The following is a 12,296-nucleotide window of genomic DNA, read 5'->3' on the forward strand; positions in this document are numbered from 1 at the left end:
CTTAGTGTTAATGGTTACTGAAGTCTACAATAAATCACTGATAAAGCTGGAATTGGAGCTGTTGGCTTCCGGACATTGGGTCCTATGGGAATCATGGTATAGAATACCGTTGCTACCTTGCCTCCCACACTTTAGAGGCTAGCCCGATCCAGTCTAGTTATTGACATGGAAAAAATGGTCCAAGTATAGTAACCTTGTCAGAAAGTCAAGATTACATACTGTAAGACTCTAATATGAACTGTTTGGTAATTGTGCATATATACAGGGATCAGTCAATTGCATAGTGGTTCAAAAATTATAAGAAATCGTATTCAAAGAATAGGAAAGTCCTATTTTAAGTTTTTTCAAATTCTTCTAAGTTTAAATTTTTTTCAAATTCTTTTTTTTCAATTTCTTTAAATGTAGGGATATTAGTATGTAGACATTGGATAGTTGTGTGATCTGTTCATGGTGGAAAATAATTTTGGTTTTATAGCAAAAGGGTATAGTTTAGGTTACAAGCTGTAGTGAAAGAACCTTAGACTTAGGAGTCAGTATACTTGGGCTCAAGTTTGAGCTTTGCCACTAGTTAATTGCCTTATATCACTGAACAATTTGTAACCTCTCTAGACTACAGTTTTTCTCCCTGTAAAAATACATTCTGGATCAATCTAAATTCCTTTTATCCTGCTAAATTCATTCCTTGCTAAATTCCTGTTCATCTCAGAGATTCTATAATTATTTTAATTCCAGGATTTCTGCTTCCCTTTTTAACCTCTCCCTACATCTACCATCATTTTGACATAAATGGCCTTAAATTTTGCAGCTTCTGTTTGGTGGTATTAACCTAGGACACAGCAGGCAAACAATAAATGCTTGTTGCTGACGATGGTGATGAGGAGTTGCAGTAAATGACCATTTCCTTCCAGCTCTAAAAGCCTATGACTGTTATGGTTCTATCCAGAGAGAAGTCAATTGTGCTTAGATCATATATAGCACTTTAAAAAGACAGATAGTGTCCTGTGGTATTGAACGCAAGTAGTGCTAAGGGGTAGATGGCTGTTGATTTTTAATCTTTCCCTTTTTTCTTCTGGCAATATCTTGATTAGGAAGCACGCAACAGACTTTTGAGGCCGTGTTCATAGGGCAATTGAAAAATCTTAACATACCATAATAAAACGAATTGAATTTGAGGCCTATGGAACCACTAGAGAAAGACTTATATTTCTATGCATTCTATATTGTTAAATGACATGTAATAGTACAGACGTGGAAGTAATCTAGAAAAATATTTCCTCTTTAACTTAGGAGAACTAATCTGAGCAATTTAAAGAGGTAGCTACCTGGGTATATCTCTAGTTTTTAGTACATTGTTAAGCTAATGTTTTTAGTTACTCTCTGTGATTGTCAGGGCATCCTGAGTTCATTGCAGATCGCTTCTGGTTGTTACCACTTGAGAGGCTGGAATGAGTAAGAGATATTCCTTTCTAAGCCTTGATAGCATTAGCACATTCTTTGCTCATAATTTCCTGTGTGCCCCTCCTCATTAGTGAGTCACTGATAGGCCTATACACAGATCATTCTTTGTAAAGTGCAAAAAGTATTTTATAGTCAAGAGCACTCATAGTATGGATTTTACTAAGGTTGGGAGGCAAGTGCAAAACCTAGTTTGAGGTCAGCCTTGCTTACTTTGGTTCTCGGTTTTTGAAGGTTCTTTCACCTGAACTCAACCCTTTTTGGTAAAAACCTCTGAGAAATCTATCTTCTTTTTCCTGAATCTCTTATGTTTTCACTTTCAGTTCCAGACTAGAGGGCTTACAGAGCTACCTCAGATTCAAAGAAACTAGATTCTTTATCTTTGGTTCTTTCCTACCTTTGGCTTTCCAGGTCTTCATACTGCTAGAACCCCAAGACTAATTCTAATTTGGCCTACAATTTTCTTGTTTCTTCTAATCACCTATTCCTAATGTCCCCTGATGGGGTTCAGGACACACTAACCCCAAAATATAGCACTTTGGCATCTTGAATGTTTTAAGTTGAAGAAGTTTGAGAAAGACCTCCCCCACACTGCTGCCTTGAAGCAGGTCAGAAAACCCTCATTTGAGAGGTGCTCTCCCTATACCCAGAGGAAAGGAGCATCCTTATCTCCAAAGACAAGGTGACGCCAAAAAGAATCGGAACAAACAGGCGTTGCTAAGTTTCCCACAGTTTGCTGTATTTAGCTCGTACTCTTTGCCCAATCACTCTTTCCGCGACGTTCCACTCTTCATCAAACTTAGCATAAAAACACACAGGTTTAACCATTTCTTTCAGTCTTCATTTCCTTATGGAGGTTCCAGTGTCATGTAAAACTTTTATTAAATTATATTCTTTTCTTCTGTTCATCTGTCTTAGTTTAAGTTTCAAACCTAGGCAGAGACCCTAAGAGGGCTGAGGAAAAATTTTTTTGCCCCTACACGCCCCCCTCCACAGTCTGTACCCATTTTCTAGAAGCTAACTAGACCTAAACTTTTACTCTTTGTCAATATTGACTGTTAACTCAAAATGGTCATCAAATACATCACAACTTATTATATACCCTATTATTACATAGACTGTATTGGGTAAAAATTATTCAAGAATACATACATAAGGAGTATGGGATATGTTGCATGAGTTTGGATAAATGTTACATGTACAGTCTTATTCGAGGTGTCCTTAGAACAAGTATAGCAGGACTTAATTTTTAAAATATAGGTATGTATGTGTAAATACCAAAGTCCTCTTGGTTTTATTTTAATCTCCAAGATGTCCACTTTTAGTGTGTAGAGTTAGAAGAGAGCCACATGCTTGCCTGGGAAAAATAAGGATAATGAGTTCCCTATAATGAAGGATTCAAATTTCAGATCTGTCTGCTCAGTGGTTCCTAAATGCTGATTTTAAGACTGGTGCCAAAATGACTAGATAAAAAATAGTTTGGAGTACTTTTTTAAACAAATACTGATTCATGGGCCCTAGTCTCAGAGATTCTGAATCAGTAGTTTTGGGATGAGGCCTACGTATCTGCATTTTAAGAGATGTACTGGTGATTCTAATGTGTAGCCAGGACTGGAGAGTACTTAGGAACCCTTTAAGAGAGTTCTTCCAGCCCTCTAATTCTGTGATTTAAGTATACAAGAAACCTTCTTCCATCTGCCCCTGACTTTCCTGTTCTTTTCCTTTTTTAAAATTATAGTTGATTTATAATATTATAATAGTTTCAGGTGTACAACATAGTGATTCAATATTTTTATAGACTATACTTCATTTAAAGTTATTACAAAATAATGGCTATAATTCCCTGAACTATACAATATATCCTTGTTGCTTATACATAGTAGTTTGTACCTCTTAATCCCCTACCCTTATCTTGACCCTCCCCAGCCCCTCTCACCACTGGTAACCACTAGTTTGTTCTCTATATCTGTGAGCTTATTTCTGTTTTGTTATATATATTTATTTGTTTTATATTTTAGATTTCACATATAAGTGATAACATACACTGTTCATCTTTCTCTGACTTATTTCACTAAGTCCATCCATTTCCAGGTCCAGCCATGTTGTTGCAAATGGCAAAACTTCATTCTTTTTGATGGCTGAGTAATATTCCATTGGATACATATACCACATCTTCTTTATCCGTTCATCTATTGATGGACACTTGGGTTGTTTCCATATTTTGGCTATTTTAAGTAATGCTTCTCTGAACTTTGGGGTACATATATCTTTTTCAATTAATGTTTTCATTATCTTCGGATATATACCCAGGAGTGGGATTGCTGGATCATATGGTAGTTCTATTTTTAGTGTTTTGAAGAACCTCCAAACTGTTTGCCATAGTGGTTGCACCAATTTACATTCCCACCAACAGTGTACAAGGGTTCCATTTTCTTAACGTCCTCGCCAACATTTGTTATTTGTGGTCTTTTTGATGATAGCCATACTGACAGGTGTGAGGTAATATCTCATTGTGGTTTTGATTCGCATTTCCCAGATGATTAGTGGTGTTGAGCATCTTTTCATGCGCCTGCTGGCCATCTGTATGTCTTCTTTGGAAAAATGTATATTCAGGTCCTTTCCCCATTTTTAAATCAGGTTGTTTGTTTTTTTGATATTGAGTTGATGAGCTGTTTATATATTTTGGATATTAACCCCTTATCAGTTATATCATTTACAAATATTTTCTCCCACTCAGTAGATTACCTGTTCGTTTTATCAATGGTTTCCTTTGCTGTGCTAAAGCTTTTAAATTTAATTACGTCCCATTTGTTTATTTTTGCTTTTATTGCCTTTGCCTGACGAGACAGATCTAAAAAAAATACTATGACTTATGTCAAAGAATGATCTGCTATGTTTGTTTTCTTCTGGGAGTTTTATAGTTTCCAGTCTTACATTTAAGTATTTAATCCCTTTCAAGTTTATTTTTGTATGTGGTGTGAGAAAAATTTTCTAATTTCATTCTTTTACATGTAGCTGTCCAATTTTCCAGCACCACTTATTGAAGAAACTATCTATTTTCCATTGTATATTTTTGTCTCCTTTGTCAAATTGACCATAAATGTGTGGGTTTATTTCTGGGCCCTCTATTCTTTTCCATTGACTTGTGTGTCTGTTTTTATTCCAGTACCATACTGTTTTGATTACTGTAGATTTGTAGTACAGTCTGAAGTCAGGGAGCATGATACTCCAGCTTTGCTCTTTTTTCTCAAGATTGTTTTGGCTATTCAGGGTCTTTCGTGGTTCCATATAAATTTTAGGATTAATTGTTCTAGTTCTATAAAAAAAAAAGTCATGGATATTTTGATAGGGATTGCATTAAATCTATAGATTGCTTTGGGTAATATAGACATTTTAACAATAGCAATTCTTCCAGTCCATGACACAGGATATCTTTCCATTTCTTTGTATCATCTTCAGTTTCCTTTATCAATGTTTTATAGTTTTTAGAGTATAGGAGCTTCACCTCCTAGGTTAAATTTGTTACTAGGTATTTTATTCTTTTTGATGCAGTTTTAAGTGGTATTGCTTCTTTAATTTATTTTTTTGATAGTTCATTAGTAGTGTATAGAAAGCAACAGATTTCTGTATATAATTTTGTATCCTGTAACTTAACTATGTTATTTATTTATTTTTTTTTGGTGGAGACTTTAGGGTTTTCTACATAAAGTATCATGTCATCTGCAAATATTGTAGTAACAGTTTTTACTTCTTTCCTTCCAATTTAGATGCCTTTTATTTCTTTTTCTTATCTGATTGCTGTGGCTAGGACTTCCAATACTATGTTAGAAGTGGTGAGAGGGACTTCCCTGGTGGTCCAGTGGTAAAGAATCTGCCTTCCAATGCAGGGGATGTGGGTTCGATCCCTGGCTGGGGAACTAAGATCCCAAATGCCACGGGGCAATTAAGCCCGTGTGCCACAACTACTGAGCTGGCGCACCTCAACGAGAGAGCCCGTGTGCCTGCACACTACAGAGTCCACGTGCTCTGGAGCCTACACACCACAACTAGAGAGAGAAAACCCGCACGCCACAACTGGAGAGAAGCCTGTGTGCCACAACGAAGACCCCACACAGCCAAAAAAAAAAAAGTACATAAAATAAATAAATGTTTTTAAAAAACCATATGGCCATGTGACATTAAAAAAAAAAAGTGGTGAGAGTGGGCATCCTAGTCTTGTTCCTGATTTTGGAGGAAAGATGTTCAGATTTTTACCATTGAGTATGATTTTACCTGTGGGTTTGTCATAAATGACCTTTATTATGTTGATATGTGTTCCCTCTGTACCAAATTTGATGAGAGTATTTATTATGAATGGATGTTGAACTTTGTCAAAAGCTTTTTCTGCATCTATTGAGATGATTATTTGATTTTTATCCTTACTATTGTTAGTGTGGTATATTACAGTGATTGATTTGCAAATATTGAACCAATCTTGCATCCCTGGAATAAATCCCGATTGATCATGGTGTATGATCATTTTTTTTTTCACACACACATACTGTATTTTATTTTTTATAAGAGATAAATAGACTGACACCAAGCATTGTACATGGATGACCACAACAAAAGCAACAATGATTGCAATTACCAAACATGAAACACATTCATACTATGTCATAATATTGACATTCAGTCCAGTAATCCTCCACTGTAACAGCTCCTTTACTTTGCAGTGAAAATTGATTTGTATATTCTTTGCCTCTGAGTCCTTGTGGGATTTTTTTTTTAATAATTCAGACAGAAAGTCACAAAAATTATACTCATCCTCATCAGTTCACTCAGTCCCATGTAATTAATTTTTTTTTTCGTCTTGATCTTTTGTTAGCACTTTTATGAGTTCATCAGTTTTTCATTAGAGTTCTGAAAATGCTTATTCATTCAGTTCAGCAGTACAGTCAGTTACCAGAAACCTGTACTTGTCAGAGTCTTTTCCATGAATTTCTTGAAGATGAAACCCTTTTATAAGAACATATTTGCAAAAGCATCAGAGTACACCCAGAACTGTCTGTAAATGACAAAAGACTTAAAAATGACCACAGTTAAAGATTTGATGAAAGTTCATAATAATGCAGTTGACAAGAAAATTAGTTATTTCTGAGATATACATTTTAAAGTAATAACTAGGATTATTACTTAGAACATTATACCAGAACATATAAGATTTTTAGAAATTTCATGTAATGTCTGAAACATTTATATTAACATATTTCCATACATATTTCCATACAAATACAAATATAAGATTTTTAGAAATTTCATGTAATGTCTGAAACATTTATATTAACATATTTCCATACAAATAACCCAATGAAAGTTTAGTATTAGTTGTTTTGTTTGTTTGTTTGTTTATACTGCAGGTTCTTATTAGGCATCAATTTTATACACATCAGTGTATACATGTCAATCCCAATCGCCCAATTCAGCACACCACCATCCCCACCCCACCGCAGTTTTCCCCCCTTGGTGTCCATATGTCCATTCTCTACATCTGTGTCTCAACTTCTGCCCTGCAAACCGGCTCATCTGTACCATTTTTCTAGGTTCCACATACATGCATTAATATACGATATTTGTTTTTCTCTTTCTGACTTACTTCACTCTGTATGACAGTCTCTAGATCCATCCACTTCTCAACAAATGACTCAATTTCGTTCCTTTTTATGGCTGAGTAATATTCCATTGTATATATGTACCACATCTTCTTTATCCATTCGTCTGTTGATGGGCATTTAGGTTGCTTCCATGACCTGGCTATTGTAAATAGTGCTGCAATGAACATTAGGGTGCATGTGTCTTTTTGAATTACGGTTTTCTCTGGGTATATGCCCAGTAGTGGGATTGCTGGGTCATATGGCAGTTCTATTTTTAGTTTTTTAAGGAACCTCCATACTGTTCTCCATAGTGGCTGTATCAATTTACATTCTCACCAACAGTGCAAGAGGGTTCCCTTTTCTCCACACCCTCTCCAGCATTTGTTGTTTGTAGATTTTCTGATGATGCCCATTCTAACAGGAGTGAGGTGATACCTCATTGTAGTTTTGATTTGCATTTCTCTAATAATTAGTGATGTTGAGCATCTTTTCATGTGCTTCGTGGCCATCTGTATGTCTTCTTTGGAGAAATGTCTATTTAGGTCTTCTGCCCATTTTTGGATTGGGGTGTTTGTTTCCTTAATATTGAGCTGAATGAGCTGTTTATATATTTTGGAGATTAATCCTTTGTCTGTTGATTCGTTTGCAAATATTTTCTCCCATTCGGAGGGTTGTCTTTTCGTCTTGTTTATGGTTTCCTTTGCTGTGCAAAAGCTTTGAAGTTTCATTAGGTCCCATTTGTTTATTTTTGTTTTTATTTCCATTACTCTAGGAGGTGGATCAGAAAAGATCTTGCTGCGATTTATGTCAAAGAGTGTTCTTCCTATGTTTTCCTCTAAGAGTTTTATAGTGTCCAGTCTTATATTTAGGTCTCTAATCCATTTTGAGTTTATTTTTGTGTATGGTGTTAGGGAGTATTCTAATTTCATTCTTTTACATGTAGCTGTCCAGTTTTCCCAGCACCACTTATTGAAGAGACTGTCTTTTCTCCATTGTATATCTTTGCCTCCTTTGTCATAGATTAGTTGACCATAGGCGCGTGGGTTAATCTCTGGGCTTTCTATCTTGTTCCATTGATCTATGTTTCTCTTTTTGTGCCAGTACCATATTGTCTTGATTACTGTAGCTTTGTAGTATAGTCTGAAGTCAGGGAGTCTGATTCCTCCAGCTCCATTTTTTCCCCTCAAGACTGCTTTGGCTATTCGGGGTCTTTTGTGTCTCAATACAAATTTTAAGATGATTTGTTCTAGCTCTGTAAAAAATGCCATTGGTAATTTGATAGGGATTGCATTGAATCTGTAGATTGCTTTGGGTAGTATACTCATTTTCACAATGTTGATTCTTCCAATCCAAGAACATGGTATATCTCTCCATCTGTTCGTATCATCTTTAATTTCTTTCATCAGTGTCTTATACTTTTCTGCATACAGGTCTTTTGTCTCCCTAGGTAGGTTTATTCCTAGGTATTTTATTCTTTTTGTTGCAATGGTAAATGGGAGTGTTTCCATAATTTCTCTTTCAGATTTTTCATCATTAGTGTATAGGAATGCAAGAGATTTCTGTGCATTAATTTTGTATCCTGCACCTTTACCATATTCATTAATTAGCTCTAGCAGTTTTCTGGTAGCAGTTTTAGGATTCTCTATGTATGTCATCCGCAAACAGTGACAGTTTTACTTCTTCTTTTCCAATTTGAATTCCTTTTATTTCTTTTTCTTCTCTGATTGCCATGGCTAGGACTTCCAGAACTATGTTGAATAATAGTGGTGAGAGTGGACATCCTTGTCTCGTTCCTGATCTTAGAGGAAATGCTTTCACTTTTTCACCATTGAGAATGATGTTTGCTGTGGGTTTGTCATATATGGCCTTTATTATGTTGAGGTAGGTTCCCTCTATGCCCACTTTCTGGAGAGTTTTTATCATAAATGGGTGTTGAATTTTGTCAAAAGCTTTTTATGCATCTATTGAGATGATCATATTGTTTTTCTCCTTCAATTTGTTAATATGGTGTATCACATTGATTGATTTGCGTATGTTGAAGAATCCTTGCATCCCTGGGATAAATCCCACTTGATCGTGGTGTATGATCCTTTTAATGTGTTGTTGGATTCTGTTTGCTAGTATTTTGTTGAGGATTTTTGCATCTATATTCATCAGTGATATTGGTCTGTAATTTTCTTTTTTTGTAGTGTCTTTGTCTGGTTTTGGTATCAGGGTGATGGTGGCCTCATAGAATGAGTTTGGGAGTGTTCCTTCCTCTGCAATTTTTTGGAAGAGTTTGAGAAGGATAGGTGTTAGCTCTTCTCTAAATGTTTGATAGAATTCACTTGTAAAGCCATCTGGTCCTGGACTTTTGTTTGTTGGAAGATTTTTAATCACAGTTTCAATTTCATTACTTGTGATTGGTCTGTTCATATTTTCTGTTTCTTCCTGGTTCAGTCTTGGAAGGTTATACCTTTCTAAAAATTTGTCCATTTCTTCCAGGTTGTCCATTTTATTGGCATAAAGTTGCTTGTAGTAGTCTCTTAGGATGCTTTGTATTTCTGCGGTGTCTGTTGTAACTTCTTCTTTTTCATTTCTGATTTTATTGATTTGAGTCCTCTCCCTCTTTTTCTTGATGAGTCTGGCTAATGGCTTATCAATTTTGTTTATCTTCTCAAAGAACCAGCTTTTAGTTTTATTGATCTTTGCTATTGTTTTCTTTGTTTCTATTTCATTTATTTCTGCTCTGATCTTTATGATTTCTTTCCTTCTGCTAACTTTGGGTTTTGTTTGTTATTCTTTCTCTAGTTTCTTTAGGTGTAAGGTTAGATTGTTTACTTGAGATTTTTCTTGTTTCTTTAGGTAGGCTTGTATAGCTATAAACTTCCCTCTTAGAACTGCTTTTGCTGCATCCCATAGGTTTTGGGTCGTCGTGTTTTCATTGTCATTTGTCTCTAGGTATTTTTTGATTTTGTCTTTGATTTCTTCAGTGATCTCTTGGTTATTTAGTAACGTATTGTTTAGCCTCCATGTGTTTGTCTTTTTTACGTTTTTTTCCCTGTAATTGATTTCTAATCTCGTAGCGTTGTGGTCAGAAAAGATGCTTGATATGATTTCAATTTTCTTAAATGTACTGAGGCTTGATTTGTGACCCAAGATGTGATCTATCCTGGAGAATGTTCCGTGCGCACTTGAGAAGAACGTGTAATCTGCTGTTTTTGGATGGAATGTCCTATATATATCAATTAAATCTATCTGGTCTATTGTGTCATTTAAAGCTTCTGTTTCCTTATTTATTTTCATTTTGGATGATCTGTCCATTGGTGTAAGTGAGGTGTCAAAGTCCCCCACTATGATTGTATTACTGTCAATTTCCTCTTTTATAGCTGTTAGCAGTTGCCTTATGTATTGAGGTGCTCCTATCTTGGGTGTATATATATTTATAATTGTTATATCTTCTTCTTGGATTGATCCCTTGATCATTATGTAGTGTCCTTCCTTGTCTCTTGTAACAGTCTTTATTTTAAAGTCTATTTTATCTGATATGAGTATAGCTACTCCAGCTTTCTTTTGATTTCCATTTGCATGGAATATCTTTTTCCATCCCCTCACTTTCAGTCTGTATGTGTCCCTAGGTCTAAAGTGGGTGTCTTGTAGACAGCATATATATGGGTCTTGTTTTTGTATCCATTCAGCCAGTCTGTGTCTTTTGGTTGGGGCATTTAATCCATTCACGTTTAAGGTAATTATTGATATGTATGTTCCTATGACCATTTTCTTAATTGTTTTGGGTTTGTTTTTGTAGGTCCTTTTCTTCTCTTGTGTTTCCCACTTAGAGAAGTTCCTTTAGCATTTGTTGTAGAGCTGGTTTGGTGGTGCTGAATTCTCTTAGCTTTTGCTTGTCTGTAAAGCTTTTGATTTCTCCATCAAATCTAAATGAGATCCTTGCCAGGTAGAGTAATCTTGGTTGTAGGTTCTTCCCTTTCATCACTTTAAGTATATCATGCCACTCCCTTCTGGCTTGCAGAGTTTCTGCTGAGAAATCAGCTGTTAACCTTATGGGAGTTCCCTTGTATGTTATTTGTCATTTTTCCCTTGCTGCTTTCAATAATTTTTCTTTGTCTTTAATTTTTGCCACTTTGATTACTATGTGTCTTGGCGTGTTTCTCCTTGGGTTTATCCTGTATGGGACTCTCTGCGCGTCCTGGACTTTGGTGGCTATTTCCTTTCCAATGTTAGGGAAGTTTTCGACTATAATCTCTTCAAATATTTTCTCTGGTCCTTTCTCTCTCTCTTCCCCCTCTGGGACCCCTATAATGCGAATGTTGTTGCGTTTAATGTTGTCCCAGAGGTCTCTTAGGCTGTCTTCATTTCTTTTCATTCTTTTTTCTTTAGTCTGTTCCACAGCAGTGAATTCCACCATTCTGTCTTCCAGGTCACTTATCTGTTCTTCTGCCTCAGTTATTCTGCTATTGATTCCTTCTAGTGTAGTTTTCATTTCAGTTATTGTATTGGTCATCTCTGTTTGTTTGTTCTTTAATTCTTCTAGGTCTTTGTTAATCATTTCTTGCATCTTCTCAATCTTTGCCTCCATTCTTATTCTGAGCTCCTGGATCATCTTCACTATCATTATTCTGAATTCTTTTTCTGGAAGGTTGCCTATCTCCACTTCATTTAGTTGTTTTTCTAGGGTTTTTTCTTGTTCCTTCATCTGGTACATAGCCCTCTGCCTTTTCATCTTGTCTATCTTTCTGTAACTGTGGTTTTTGGTCCACAAGCTGCAGGATTGTAGTTTTTCTTGCTTCTGCTGTCTGCCCTCTGGTGGTTGAGGCTATCTAAGAGGCTTGATGGGAGGCTCTGGTGGTGGGTAGAGCTGACTGTTGCTGTGGTGGTCAGAGCTCAGTAAAACTTTAATCCACTTGACTGTTGATGGGTGGGACTGGGTTCCCTCCCTGTTGGTTGTTTTGCCTGAGGCAACCCAACACTGGAGCCTACCTGGGCTCTTTGATGGGGTTAATGGCAGACTCTGGGAGGGCTCACGCCAAGGAGCACTTCCCAGAACCTCCGCTGCCAGTGTCCTTGTCCCCACGGTAAAACAGAGCCACCCCCCGCCTCTGCGGGAGACCCCCCAACACCAGCAGGTAGGTCTGGTTCAGTCTCCCCCAGGGTCACTGCTCCTTCCCCTGGGTCCTGATGCGCACACTACTTTGTGTGTGCCCTCCAAGA

At 36.5% G+C, this 12,296-nt stretch overlaps 1 protein-coding gene across 2 annotated transcripts in view; it reads left to right on the forward strand.

The window, feature by feature from the left end:
* STK26 (serine/threonine kinase 26) overlaps nt 1–12,296 on the forward strand; it is a 70,757-nt gene that overhangs the window by 22,930 nt on the left and 35,531 nt on the right. The window contains exon 1 of one of the 2 annotated variants that reach the window (XM_082377927.1): nt 5,278–5,584. The exons of the other annotated variant lie outside the window; for it this stretch is intronic. The gene's annotated coding sequence lies outside the window, so the exon portion shown is untranslated. Of the gene's footprint in view, nt 1–5,277; nt 5,585–12,296 lie in introns of those variants that run through there. 2 annotated transcript variants of the gene reach the window in all.

This window comes from Balaenoptera borealis (genome assembly GCF_965194805.1).
Source record: "Balaenoptera borealis genome assembly, chromosome: X".
NCBI lineage: Eukaryota > Metazoa > Chordata > Mammalia > Artiodactyla > Balaenopteridae > Balaenoptera > Balaenoptera borealis.